Below are 16,043 nucleotides of genomic sequence, written 5' to 3' on the forward strand. Positions count from 1 at the left end.
ATGAGATGATCTTTTGAAAACTTCCCCACAGTCCTTACAGCAGTATAATGTGGATCCCTCTTTGGCTTGTTTCTGCAATGACAGAGAGGAAGAAGACTTAGATCCATTTGAAGTTCACACAAAATATTTCTCTAACCTCACCTACGCCAACCAACATATTCTAACTGACTGGACCTGGACAGACCGAGCTACAGAGGTCTCAATATCTCAAATCAACGCTGAGAGTGCGTGAACGCTGAACGCTGAGAGTGTGTTTATAAGTGCCCCCGGCTATCAGCACAATGCTCTGACGGCTCTGCACACGTTCAGGTTTTTAAACACTAAACTCTTGCTTTTTTTTCTCTTTTACCAATTATTTTTTGTCATGAGGAAATTCTGATAAGGAACTGCTACAATATTTCTAATTGATATAAGGAAGCACAGTCTTGCCCAAGTTGTTCAATTAAACACCATGTAGAGGCTGGCCTGAAAAAGGTTGATGACCACTGGTTTAAATGAATAAAAGTAACTGTGGTGGTAATACATGACATTCTTTACACTAACCCTTTGTTCCAGCTTACAGCCCATAGGTCTGCAGCCATTGAGCTCAACGGCTATCAGGGAAACAGTTTTAACTCAACCTTTGTTTCTCTTTAAAATGACTCTTTACACTGAGGTAGAGAGATCTACAAAACTTGTAATTTAACAATTAAAGACCCAGAAGTATTACTACCACCAGGTTTAATTCATGTAATCCAGAGACTTTAAACACAAATAATGAAGATTAGCTCCTGAACCTCTCAAATCTGAAGACTGAGAGCCAGAAAAATGTTCTTCCAGCAGATCATTCAGCTTGCAGCACATGTTCAGTCTAAGCACATCTGTATCAGAGAGAGGAGATGAAACCAGGAAACACTTTGCTGACACTTTTCACATTTGATTCAAAAGCAGAATGAGCAGAGGATGCACGGAGCCTCGACACTCGTCCTCGTATCTTTAATATCCTCCACACTGACCTGTAGCCCAGGTGAACCAGAGGATGAGCCGGCTCTGTTCCTGGTGGAAGGGTTCAAATCCTGGTTCTGCTGCTCCATTCTGGTCCGGGTCCTCCGACTGATGAACTCTGTCTGAAACTGTCAGTACATACAATAAGATCCAGCTGTGGCGTGCAGCATGTCAAACCACACCCACTTTTTTTCTTCTCTTGATAACCTTTCTGGACAGTTTTTAACCATCTAGTCACATTTCATTAAACTTGTTGCTGTGGTTTTTATTTAAATCCCTGAGAACTTTAAAATGGTTCTTTAAAGACCCATAGTTCAAAATATTTGGAGCTTTTTGATCAAATTCAGAAAAAAATTTAATAATATACTCTGTAGAACGACACCCAATGTGTGAAATATCCCATAAATCTCATCTGAGTCAGTGTAACATGATCAACTTAAATCATTTTACTACATTAAGACAATGATACTGTTTGAGGACAGGGTCCCAATATCATCCCAAAGACTGAAGTTCAGATTTTCTCTGTTTCTAAATTTGTTCTCATTTCCAGAAGCTCTCAGGGATCCAGGAAAGTAATCTCAGATTTGTCACATTTACACTCTGAAGCCCATTTTTGAACAGTTCAGTTATCAGGGAGCTTCAGTCTGGCCTGAGGCTTGAAACTGAGAAGATGTGATGTTTCAGTGGGGGAATGATCTAGTTCTGTGTGGCTAACAGCACGTCAGCAGGAGCTGTCTGACTGATCTGAGACACTCTGAAGAACAACATGAAGTGGACCATTCTGAGGCCGTCATTTAAATATAAAGGAGTGTTTTTCTGGCATCAGAAGTGCTTGACCAGTGATTCATTCCAGAAAGCTGCTTTAGTGAAACCTAAAGTTTGAGATGAAGGAAACTCTGACACTTAAAAATGTTTTTCAACCCAAATAATCTGCAATCTCCTTTATTTTGATTCTGAAATTATCTGAATTGGGAAACTTATGTATCCAGTTAAAGAGTAAAAAGTGATCTTGTGTTGTGGTCAGATCAGAGTATCAGCTCCTAAAAGTTGCACAGATCCTCCTAATAAAGATAATTTTAGCTCCATTTTAACTAAAGATGTGGGCGGGATGGAGTCACATGGATGATCACAAGATGGTCAAGATGGACAGAAAACTGTCCAAAAAGGTAAGAAAAGAGGAAGAAAAGGGCCCAGAAGTATGTTTCACACACAGCTAAAAAAAAAAAACGGTTTTGCATTAGCATTAGCATGACATGCTAACTGTGAATAGCAGACAGATTATTTGAACTTTTTTACTCTTTAGTGCATGTTCTGACTGCCCGTGTCCAGGTGCAGGAATCAAACCAATGACACAAAGTACTTTGAAGACATTTCTGCAAATATTTGACCGCTACATGTATTCTTTTCTGGACTCACCTGCATGCAGCTTCCTGTAGTGATGTTCTGAAATGTGCTGAGGCTTCGAAGCGTGTGTCCAGTAATGGAGGGGGCGGATTGATTAATTTCGTCGAATGATGACCTCAGAAGTCTCGCTGCTCGAAAGTACCACGTGACTGCTTCAGGAAGCGGTTCAGATTTTGCCGAGAGTATTGACAGACATATAAACCCCTCAGTCTCCATTTAAAATGTGGGTTTTTGATGGAGAGCTGCGGTCAGTTCAGGTTTTGAATTTTGATTGTTTGGATACTAGAATTTCGATAGCGATAGTATAGTTTGGAGATAGTTTGGGGAGTTAAGTGAGAGAGAGATAGTTTTTAGATTGAGGAGAGTGAGGAGAGAACGACATGTAAGAGGATGGAGCCAGCTTGGAGGAGGAGGATTTCCCCCGTGTGGGAACATTTTCATTTGATATCTCCTAATAAGATAAGCTAAATGTAACATATATCAGATGCATTAGGTTTGCTTATAGAACTGTATTTTTCACTGTTTCTTAATGTATTCATAGGTGAGGCGTTTATTGTGTTCCAAGGAGTTGGGGTACAATAAGAATACCTCATCAATGCTGAGGCATTACCGTGCCTTGCATGAGAATAAAGAGGAAACTGGAGCTGCACCCAGCCAAGGTAAGTCATTACAATGTTACAGATGTGCTATCACAATTTTTACATGTTGACTTTTGTTCTTGATGACTTCAGCACTTTGTGTTTTCAAATGCTGGATAAGTGGTGTCAAAGAAAAGGAATCGATTAAAACCAAAAACTATTGATTACCTGGACCTGTCCAGGGTGTACCCCACCTCTCGCCCAATGACCGCTGGGATAGGCTCTCTGTACGCCTACTCTTTCCGGGGCTAAGACTCCATGCAGTCCTGAAGCATGTCCCTTGCCTCTGGAGTCCACCTCCTTACTGTAGTCCTGGATGGTTTGGCCCTTCTCAGTTGCTGCCTGTATGTGGGGACCATCTGTATGATGCAGTGGTCGGAGTGTCCAAGGGCAGCGTGGGGGATGGAGCGGTATGAGGGTTTTATGGTGGAGTAGAAGTGGTCCAGTGTGTTGCTGTCCTGCATGGCGCATGTCACCAGCTGTTTGGAGCTCGTCAGTTCCTGGGAGAGGTTACACGAGTTCAAATCTCTCATCACAAGAACTATCGAGTTTGGCCGAGAGGTTTCCACAGTGGAGAAAAGAGCAGCTGAATCTTTGTTGAACGTGTTCACAGATGTACTTAGTTCACTTTTCTGATCATGTTAAGACCAGATGTGAACAGCTCCAGGGCGCCGTTGGAACCACTGTGTGTCATTCATTACTGTAAAAACTGTGCATCATCCTTTCCTCTTTCTTTATTCGAAGATCTTCTTCTCCACTTCAGCTTTTGGCTAAATCTAAACACAGCTCACATGTCTTTGGACATTAATAACATAGATCACAGTGACATATGCAACACTTCAGATAAGCAGCTGCCCCAGTATAATTACAGATGGTTAAAATCATTGTTATTTTATAATATTCTTTCATGAACTGTGAGAAGCATTACACAGAGGGTTCATCTCCAATGCAGGAGTTTTGGTCTTTCTGCAGCCTTTTTATTCTAATATCAATGACCAGTTCAGCAGGTGTGTCCCTCAGAGGAGCTGGAGGCAGCTGTTCAGGGCTACTTTTTTAGAAGAAGGTTTACTGATTGGAAAGGGGGTTCCTCACGGTGACACTTTGTGGGTAAGAGCCTGAATAAGGGCAACTTCTTCTTCTTCTTGGTTCTTGAAGACGTTTCATCTCTCATCTGAAAGGATGATTCAGCTTTAAACTAGTTGGTGGGAGTATGGACTTCTAAGCATCAGAGTGGTCTTTTACACCAACACGTTGTGCTACATTCAGTTCTTCACTGGCGAGGTTTCAATCTGAAGTTCCCTTAGATCAAATATGTCCACAAACACACAGATGCAAACAAAAACGTATTCAGACAGAAATATTAACCACTGTAATGAGGTGTAGGCTTATTTATTGACCTCCTTGCTTTGTTCACAGAAGGTTTCAAGAGTTTTTTTCTCTCTCATGATCTAACTTTTCTCCGTCTGTGATATTGGCTTTTTTAGCGTGAGGTAAAAAGGATCCACAGGAGTCTGGAGGATGGACACAAATACAGGGAAATGAGAGGTATGCCTGACTGCACTGGGATGTTGTTTCCTCACCTGTGAGTCACTTTGGATCAAAGCATCTGCTAAATGACTAAATGGAAATGACATGAATGTCCATGATGACTGTACAGAAACATTCCAACAGAACTGTGTATATGAGCTATCTTTGTAGAAACTGGATGTTTCAGGCTGTTAGTCTCAGTTGTTTCCAGATATTTGCCACATAGCTCGCTGTGAAAGCTGCCTTATACTTAACATGTAGAGATATAAAACTGTGGAGCTGATGGATCTAAAAGTGACATGAAATCCCTTAAAGATGATTGTTATTTCAGTGTCAGGGGAAGGAAATCATATCACTGTCAGCACATAATGAATGTCCTTGTGTAAATGCTTTGAGAAACGCGTTGAGCATCATGCCCTCACTGTGCATGTGTTCTGTTTCTGAGCTGTAATGTGGTACAAAGACTTCACATTAATTGCTCCTGTCTCAGTCTCAGTGCACTCTGGATTCATCCTCTGGGAAGCAGAAACATCCACAGGAAACTGATGAACATCTGTCCAACAAAATCAGCGTCCTGATAAGCTGCTGCTAGAAGGACAAAATCCTGACCTGAGATCAGTCCCAGATCTGTCTTTTAAAATGGAATAAAGTGAAATGATGTGGTGAAATCTGCTGAAAGCTGTTAAACAACAAGTGCTGCTGGAAGTGTTTTCATGAAGAGCTCATTAAACTTTTTAAAGGAGGAATGGACTTTATTCCAGCAGCAGCTCAAAGCAGCAGATTCATATTTATCTGGACATTTGAATGAAAACATTCAATATTCAATAAATGTCTTTAAAATGTCTTGCTTTTATTTATGGTGAATTGAAGTTTCATTTGGATCATTTTCCAGAACAAATCTTTGAAATGTTCACAGTTTTTATCTTTGAACCTTCAGAAAACTTCTCTTAATAATAAGAAAAAGTTGAATAAAAGTTTAAATAAATGAAGACAGCAGAGAGGAAGAAACTCCCTCATCTCAGTATGTTTGTGACTCTGTCTGAGATGGAGGTGAAATATGTGAACCTGGGCTGTGGTTTACTGCTCTCTCACATCCGTTCTGTTTATTCACAGCTGAGAAATCATCTTTCTGAGGATGACCATAACCTTTATAAACATCACCACTATCTTTATTAATATCCAGAATCACTGTGAATGTTTCTGCTTCTTTCTTCTGGTACCAGTATATCCAGTTTTCATCACACTGGTCAGTTCCACAGCTGAAGGAGACACTTTGACCAACTCTCCTGGTCAGTGTTAACTGGTCCTGAATCAGCTGTGCTGCCATGGCAACCAGCGCTGGAGAGACACAGACAGACAGTGTTTGTTCCAGGTGGAGTTTGCTGGCTCCTGATTGGCTGGAACATGAGATTTCCTCTGACCCACAAACACAACTACACTGCTGTCACTGTGCTGCTTATTGGGCTGTGAATGTTGTCAGAACAGCTTTTCAACAACAAGCTGAAGATGTGGCTGTTGTGCTGCTTTTGATTCACAGTCAGTGTAGACAATATGGAAAGTAGAGCTCAGGAGGTGCTGCTGAAGCTTTTGCTTCTTTCATCATTACTTATAGAGATGACACTGAAATGCTTTTGTATTCAGAGCTTTTATCGATTGGTTAAGGGTGACAGCTTCATGACACTTTCTCCAGTCTGACCCTCACTTGGAACACAATCAAACATACTGGGACATGTGGGAAAGGATCACAGTGTTCATACTGTACATATCTGAGAACATCCACAGGAAGACACTTTATCATCTACATGCTGATTCTGTCATTTGAACATCTTTCAATGTCAGATTTGTACTAGAAATGATGTTATACACTGTATGTTGACACGTAGAAATAATCCCATTCTGCTTGTAAGCAGCTCTGAATAGAAACAACCATAACTACACTGTTATTACTGTATTATGTTGATGCATGAAAACAGCTGAATGATTGTGCTGGAAACACTGAGAACAGCCTGAATATGTGGCTGTTGTGTTACTTTTGCTTCACAGTCAGTGTAGACAACATACAAAGCAGCTTCAAAGATACTTCCAGGTGAGGCATGAAGAAAGCAGCTGTGAGCACCGTAACATACAATAAATACATTATTACTGACCTGGACACTGATACATTCAGATTCAGTTATCACATATATATAAAGGATCTGCAGGTCACTGCTTCTGTTTTCATTCACATTTCACACAGCATTCATACAATCCATGTTTCCCACCATTGCCTGGGCTCTATGAACATGTGCTGCATATTATTTACAGTTAAGATCATAAAGCTGAAAAAGAGAGCAGAACAGCACACGTGATGACTGGTGACTGAGAACAGAGCACCATCGCTGCTGACATCACAAGAAGTGATGTCATCACTCATTATGACCTCACAGTTCTGCATGACATCACAATGGAAACATGTCATCAAAGGACATGACATCACTGTAGTTTATAAAAGCCTGAAAGACAAACCGCCTGAAAAACAACACTTACTTAAAAAGTCCTTTTTGAGTCCAACCAAAATATCCTCTCCTGCACTTCTGTGGGGTGACAGAGTAGATGAAGAGATTCTGGAGAATGAGTCTGAGGGTTTCTACATATTTCCCTTTGAAAGTGGCAAAGAGGAAAGTTCTGAGGAAGCCGCCAACAGGCCAGAAGATGCAGAATCATCCCCAGGCCTCTGCAGCTCAACACAGCAAGAGGAAGTTTACAGACTCAGGAACCTCTCCCACTCCCTCTGTGGGCTGCACTCAGAGGGAATGGACTCCCTCCAAGGCCTCTGCTGCCACCAATTATGGCTCAGAGAAGTTTAAGGGGAATTTCTGCTTCCAGAGTAAAAGGAAAGTTTCAAGTAAAGGTTTAATTCCAGAAACCTTAAAACTCTGTGGTGGACTGATCAAATCCAATGTGGAGGTGTGGATTTAGGGGAAAACCTCCTTGAACAGTCTGGTGTAATTGGGTCTAAAATACAAGTTGATGGTTCAGAAGAGTTTATTTTTGTTGTCAGCTCAGAGAGCTCGACTGGACAGAAACAGTCTAAATACAAATCAGGTTTCTACACATAGTTCTAAAGCTGTCACTGAGCACTGATGCTGAAGATGATCGTCCTGTTGGGACCAGTTGTAGGTTAGACTAAATACTGAGCAGCTTGAACAGATACATATCATCCCTTTCTTCAGTAAAGCAGAAAGTTTGTGCTTTTAGAACAGGAAAAGTTCTCAACTTTTTGGAATATGCAGATTATATAAAGTACTGTGGTCAAAAGTCTTAAAACACACTTCATTCCTTTATGTTTTGCCAGGATTGTGTCATTTCTTTAAGTAGTCTTCAGGAATAGTTCTCCAGGCTTCTTGAAGGACATCCCAATGCTCTTCTTTGGATGTCAGCTGCCTTTTGTTCCGTTCTCTGTCAGATGATCCCATACTGCTTCAATAATGTTGAGGTCCGGGCTCTGGGGAGGATTCATGCCTCCATAAGACCTGTTGCCACTGATTTTCAGTCCACTTCTCGTGTCATTTGGCATAGCTCAGCCTTTTCTCCCTGTTTCCCTTCCTTAAGAACGGCTTCTTGACAGCCACCCTTCCATGGAGACCATTTCTGATGAGGCTTCATTGAACAGTAGATGGATCAGCTGAAGGTTCAGATGCATCTCTCAGGTCCTGTCAGGTCTTTGCTGGATTTTTTCCTCTTTCTTAAGGACATCACTTTCAGATACTGTTCATCTGCTGTAGATAGTTTTTTAGGCCTGACACTTCTTCTTCTGTCCTCCACTTGTCCAGTTTCCTCAAATGTTTGAAGGACACACTGCACACCATGCTGAGATATGCCAGGTTTTCAGCTCATAGCTCTTTGGGAATCACCATGTTGCTGTAAAAATACCATTTTCTGTCTGTCAAACTGTGTTATCTTTGGTGTTTTTCATAGATGCAACTAAAGAAATGGGAACAAATGATGTGTCTTTGTGACAGGCCGCTAGCAACAAAGTGCCTAAAGATCCAATTTAAAATGGCTTCTTTGCTAAGTTGTCTGTTATGTGTCGATACAACTGTTATAATTGGCTTTGATCTTAGACATTATAAATTCATATTCTGTATTTTACTAAATAACCTATGTTCCTAGCTGGTACTTTTCCACTCTGCTCATACTGCACAACAGATGACCTTAAATAGTCCAAGACCTTAGAAGGACATAAACAACTGGGTCAGACAAAACATCTCTAGTAGAGTAGATAGGTCTGGTACATTAGATCCACGCCTAAAACAGCACTCACACATACACACACATTGTTCATCACATCCAAAGAACACAACAAGGACAGCAGCTGGCCTGAGCATGCCACTAAAAACTGGCCAATTATACTCTGACAAGTGTGAATACAACTTCTGTGAGATAAAGCTGAATATAAATATGACATGTTTCCGGATAACGGGGCTCGGCCTGACGGATTTCCTGCGGGAGCTCTGGCACTCCGAGTCCAGCTGCAATATACTTTACTTGTGACCAATAAATAATAAACGATTTCTCCAGCTAGCCCACCCGCTACCCGATTAACGGACTGTCGGTATAGAAAATGGATGGATGGATTTCTCCAGCTTATTCTTGGGCTTCCAATGAAAAAATTGGGCTAACACAACACTGGTTCATCCCTTGAGTTAGGAGCCTTTTTTCTGCTTGAATGATTCATAGGTCAGAGTTAAGTGGCTTAACAAAGAAAAACACATTCCTCTGAAAATGCTCAGGTACAAGGACTGGACTGAAAAAGAGAGAAAAAGCAGAAAATGTCCAAGGAAAGACTCTGAGAGACCTTCAGAAAGCTGGAGAACTATTGATCAGGATCACTTTAAAGATGACAGGACAGTCAGAAAGAAATGAGGCTGGATCAGGAGTTTGTAATGAAACTAATTCCCACTGTTTTGCCTTTTAATGCGATGCGATACAACCCTTATTAAACAAGTTTAATGACGTGTAGCTAAATGCTGATTTTTTCTCTAAAATACTCCTGAATACTAAATATTCGGAGAAGTGATGTGCAAGTTCAAACTTAAACTTGTTCAAGGCTGAGTTCAGTCTTCTTTCCCTCTTTTATAGCTGGCATCTGTTTTAGGACGCCACTTTCCGTCAGTTTCTGTCGTGCTGGCTGATGTGGGAGTGTTGCTGTGTGCTTCCAAACATATCCATAACTACACATGTCTGGAACTATCCAAATGCATTTGTATATATGGTGTTTCTGCCCGTGTCTGGTGCAGAAATCATCGCACAGTCTGAAGCTTTCACCTGAGTGAGCATTAGTCTTATGGGGAAAAATAAGAAAAATAACGTCACAAAACTATGAACCAAAACAGATAATCAGACACAATAAACTGATAACGAGTAGGACCAAAACAAACACATCAAAACAGCCAGAGACAAAGTCATGAATGAGAACAGAGACAAACAGAGACACAGCATATAGCAGTGTAGAAGTTTGCCTTTTGGGTATTTTATGTTACTTTTGCCTTGTTTTTTTAACCTGTTAGTATTAATGTATCTGTATGTGTGATACTGTTTTTTTAAAGTGAGTTAAATTTCTCTATTTGGTGCAGCTAACATGAACACATGACATATCGGCAGTAAAACTCCTTTTACAACATTAAATAAGAGGCGTCTGTGAGGTGAATATGGAGCTCCTGGCTGCATATTATTTGTCTGTTCCTATGAGCTGTCCCCAGGCACCACTCTGGAGCTCTGTGAGAATGCATTTCCAGCAGATAATCTATGTCGTCAAGTCATTTTTTGCAGGTTTTCAAGAGATTCTCCAATGCTGAGGTGTGAAACGGACTTTGGTGAACCACCAGCTGCTCAGCGAAAATGGCACCATGGCGAACACTTTCCTAACGACATCAAAGAGTTCCTAACGAGGTCCGAACACAGGTCCGAACAAGCATATACGTCACTAAAAATGGGGCAAAAGGGACACGTGACGTGACGTTGGAGGGGGCGCGGTTAACGCTTGAGTGTCGGCCATATTTTCCTTCACATACACTTGTGACAAGCCCGAGAACAAGCTTTGTAAACTTGATTAATACTCATAAAAGTAACGCCATGTATAAGCCGAATGTTAAACCGTTGGACAACCAAAATTAAATTTAATCTTCCGTCCTTTCGGCACTTTATCCAAGTTGTATTTCAACTTCCTTGTAACGTAGCCATTTTGCCAATGGAAGTTCTGCCTGTAATAGCGTCGCTGTTCATACCGGCATTGTGTGGTGACGGTGGGGATGTTAGTGATATGACAGAATCAGAAGGCAAATAGTAACTTATGTTTTTGTTTATTTGCCATATAAACTCTGCCGATTCTTCGGGGAAAGCCTTAAGATGTGAACTATCTTTTTTGCATTTATTGTCTGTCAGTGCAATAGTAATTCGTCGGCTATCTGTGGCGTTTTCTCCACTCTGGTAACTGAGCCTGGTTATATGTTTGAGCAGAGCAGACAGATGTGTCCAGATGTATTAACCCTTGTGTTCTGGTCATATTTATATATGTTACTCAGGCAATGTTTGTTGGTCTGGTGGACCCGCTGCATTTTTGGGGTTTTTATTCAACACAATCAAACAATTTTATGTTAAATTACTCTACAGATGTTTACTTCATCCCAATTACAAGCAATATAAACAACATACATGATTAACATGTAATATAATCACATTTATGTATTAAAGTGCAATTCGTTTTTTTCAGTAAAATGTGATTTAAAAAATAAAAAGGATGGAAAACATTCAAGAAATGTGCAAATGAAGCACGGTTTTTTTGTATAACTATCATGTATTATTCATTTGAACTTTTTTAGAACTTTGAACATTTACAAAACATAAGTAAGATCTCAATCTCAGCTCGGCTGCTGACCACTTGGTCCTGGGGCCTGCTGCTGTCTAGCTGTGGTTCATTCTCATTTAGGAGATAGCTGATGATTAATGTCATCCTCTTCTAAAAGTCACTGTCAGACTCTGAATTTGATCTTCATATTCTGAAACCTCTGTCTTGACCAAAATCAATTTCAAGGCCTTGTGTGTGATGAATCTTTTGGTTGTTGCGGAGAATCGGTTGTATTAGTAGTTATCACTGGGAAAGCTATATTTATATATTGGCCAGGTTCTGAACTCTGTTCTGACAACGGGTGAAGGTGCAGGGTTGGAAGAGTTGTGCCATGGCATCGTCACTCGATACAAGAATGCGGGCCAAGCTGAACCTGAGGTCATCTATGTTGACCGGGACTGCTGCAGCCAGTCAGGTGGGTAAAAATGATAAAATTCTTTATCAAATATACGTTTGAAAAACTGTGTGCCACACACACTGTTACCACTCCACTTGTGGGAGGAGTGGTACTGGCAATTGGGCAGCGGCTGACTTTGTTTTTCACAGGTGTGTCTTCAGTGGTCAAACTCTTCCACCCATGGAGGTCTGCAGTGCGCTTGGACAGCTTCCATTTCATGCGGCGTTTTAACTGCGGCGTTAAGTTTACGTTAAGTGTCTGTCTGTCTGTTCGCAGATGATTGCTCGTCTGTTACTGTGTGATTATTGTTACAATGTTAATAAAGTTTGATAATTTTACTTGAACCAAGAACAGCCTTCACGTTTTTATTTAATTTCCATTTGCAAAACAGGACGACAGTGAGTGTGAGTGACATCCATTTAATGCAATTGTCAAAAGTGAAGCCAGAATTACTTGGAGAATTATTTTACATTTATTAATAAAACCCAACACTCTTTGTCTCAACCAAAGATTTTTTAAAAATACTTTCTTTGCTCAATTTGGAATTTGTTTCATTCACTTGTGTTGCACAAATAGTGATACAGATAGATAGCTAGTCTCTCAAATAATTGAGTGTACCAAAAAAAGAGGGGAAAAATGATGGGAGACTTATTTACATTTACAGTTATACACATTTTGTGTGCTGCCCCCTACAGTAGGCTTTAGTAACGTCCAAAGCACTGTGGTATGTTGGGGTGTTGCCACAATACAGGTTCGAATCCCACAAGAAACATGAAAATTAAACGGATGATAAACCTTGCAATAAGTGCAGAGGTGTGTGTAAACAATGTTGAGAAGATAAGAGAATAGAGAAAAGTGGATATAGTGTACTTTTTTCTCCTTTTCTTTTTCTCTCTCCCTTGAATCTATTTGGTTTCTTCTTGCATATTCATTTGTAATGCATATATTTTTCCATGCTCTCCATTTGGAATTTGGACACAGAAGGAGAAGGAAAATAGGAAAAACAATCCCATGGTAACAATAAGCGACAAGGAGAACTACTCAAAAGCCTGCACAATTAACCCGGTGCCCACCCATGGGCCAACCAATCATCCAATCAAGGAGCAGCAATTTCTGCCGGTCGGGATCTGAGCGCCAACTCCATGCGGTGCGCACAAGTTGGTACTGATTTAGGAAAAAGAGGATTGTACAATTTTACTCCTTGGTATGGATACTCTTTCAAAAAAAGTCCAAAAAATAATATATGTGGTTGACAAAACTGTGTGACTCAGTCATTCAACACAAAAGGCAGGCAAAGGAAAATCAGCTGTCCTCTCTATCTAATCATAGGAGCGAGGCCGTAACGACCATAGAGGACACCGAGGTCGTGTCCTCGGTATTTTTTTAAAAAAAAATTTTGCTTAAATTGTGGTGATTTTATATTTGAAGAAACAAGAGTAGCGCTGTTTAATAAAACAGTGGCTCAGTTTGGGCAGACGTGCTGCGCGTCATCTACAACGTGCACTGTCGCTATGGTAACTACCACACACAAGTCTGACTTTGATGTTGTTACCGTTAGTGAGTCAGTCAGTCAGTCACACCAGTCACTGAAAGAGGAGCACATCAAGCTAAACATGTAGGTGGAGAGCAGTTTAAGTGGTAGATGACTGTGAGAAAAAATGCATTTTAATGTGGAGATATTTTTATTGCAGCCCAGCGTCCTACTCGGATAGCAAGGAAACATGAATCAAAGTTTAATTTTGGTTAACTCCGTCAGTACCGGTCGTCAATCAATTTCCACCGGTTGAGTCAACATTAATTTTGCGATCGAAATGTCAGCGACGTCTTCGATTGAAAATGAAACGTTTATTCAGTGTTGATTTCTCAACGTTGGATGCTGAACCTGTTCTATATTTCTGCCGAATGCCGGAGCACAACGCAGCAACACTGCACAGAGCAGCTCGCGCGGGACAGGAAGTCGTGCGCAGAAACAAAATAAAACACCCGTTAATTAATTTTGAAAATAATAATAAATAATTTTCTGTGGTAACTTGCCCTTACTTCAGGAGTCACCATAATGGTCCTTCAAAAAGCCTCAGAATGCCCCATTTTTACCTCAAATTTCAAAAGCTCCGCAGCGCCCTCAAGTTTTTTTTTTTTTTTAAGATTTCTGACACATCTGAAAACATGATGTTGAAATGGAGTATTGTTTTCATTTCTATCAGTTTAGTATTTGACTGTGTTTATAGATTCAAGAGTTTTATTTGTCACATACATACTCATACATAGTACAATGTGCAGTGAAATTTTCTTTTTACCTGCTACCAAGAATTAAAGATAAGAATTTAAATATAAATATGTCGAATAAAAAAAATAACTTGGCACAATAATTCCACACAAAATAAGAAAATAAGAAAAATGCTTCAGTAAAAAAGTGTCGAGTGTAGGGTATTAAGATATAAATGTAAAAATGTACAATATTATTGACGTTAGCATTAAGGTTTTTTATATTCTTCACTAAAGGGAAAACAGGATAGGGAGGAAAAGGCTGAGCCAAACCAAGCTCATCTTTGGGCCAAGCAGCAAGAAGAGGAGCAGTGATAGAGGGAGAGCAGGTGCTATAAAAGGAAGAGACTATGCCAGACCTGTATATGTTTTAAAAGTCAGATGTATAATGCAGGATAATTGAAATATGGTGTAAGATTATAATAGAAATGTGTTCAAAAGCTGGTTTTCCTTAACAAGAGTGAACAGATTAGACACTATCATCAACATGATAGTGTAATAGGGCTTGGGTATCTATTTTAAATACTGAAGGAAATATGAAGCATTTGTATATATTATCCCTCTGTCCCAGGACAGTTCATTCCTTTTTATTCCTAATCCATGACTTGATGAAATTCATTCTCCAGTTTTACATTGTAACTCATTTGCAAATAATTTAGGATGAGGCTGATGTTCTCTGATAACAAACAAAACAAATAAACCTAAGAGTCATTATGTTGTTTTTGTTCTTTTAAGACTCTAGAAATGTCCAGATTTAAATAACGGAATTAAAAAAATTTCCAGGGGAGCCCCTGAACCCGACTAGAAGTTCTGACTCATGACCTCAGTATTTTTTGGGCCCTGCGTACGGCCCTGGCCTTGTGTTATTTCACCTTTAATCAGTGTTCCAGCAGTGGTGGAACTGCAGAAAGGATCAATGGAGATGAAAGTGTGCATCACAGAACTCGAGCCCAGCTGCATATTCAAGCTCTTAGAAATGACAGTAAAAGCAATAATAACAGAGCAAGATGCTTTGAAGATTCTTTTAGCATCAATGTGCAAATGAATCTGAAACCAAACCCAGTCCAAGTGCTCAGAGACCAGCGCTCATCCAGTTCCTGCAGCCAATCCAGTGTCAGGATACAGCAAAAGGTTGAAAAAGAATCTGTTCCCCAGTATGAGAGATGACCTGCAGAGCAGAGAAAGGCACATTTGTACCAGCAGCAGCAGAAAAGTATGACCTGCTGATAAATGTGTGGGCGAAATGGCCAGATGAGTTTATTCTTTTTGTGTTCACATCATAGCTGCTAAATTGTGTTAAGTTTAGTGTTATTTAAGTGGGAAATGTTCTTTTTCAGCGCTATTTTTCCATATTTTGCAAGCTATTAAGTTAAATGTTTCAGTTTTCCTGTTGATCTTGTTCTCTGGAGTTCTGTTCTTTTTCATCTTGAAATTAGTTCACTTTTGCACATCAGTCAGTTTGCTTCCTGTTTCATTTTGTTTGCTCAGTGCCTTGTGCATTTTATTTAGTTCTGCTTCTGCTTCACTCCTGGTTGCTGTTACTGATTGTATTAGTCATCGCCTCCCTCAGCACATGTATGACCAGGGCTGCTCATTGAGTTCTGAATGAAGTTCTCATTCCTCTGACTCCTGCATGTGAATCTGGGTCCTCCTTCATCTACGAGCCGGTTAAGTTTAGATCACTAGAATTACCAGAAGAACCATCCTGGATTACTCTTTCACTGATGTTCCTGTTTTGCACATGAAGGACCACAATAACTGCACAATCAAGTCCACATGCAGCAACAAACTGTGGGGTAGATAATCATCAGCAGAGAGCCACACAGGCACCTTCTGATAGCTTTTACATTTTCATACCCCACTAAAGCCACTTCACTGCAGAAAGAGACAATTCTTTACATTTCACCACCACTCAAACACAACTCAGCTCACTGAGGCAGAA

The sequence above is a fragment of the Leuresthes tenuis genome, unplaced genomic scaffold (genome assembly GCF_036924035.1).
Source record: "Leuresthes tenuis unplaced genomic scaffold, fLeuTen1.0.hap1 SCAF_1, whole genome shotgun sequence".
In the NCBI taxonomy this organism is placed as follows: Eukaryota; Metazoa; Chordata; class Actinopteri; order Atheriniformes; family Atherinopsidae; genus Leuresthes; species Leuresthes tenuis.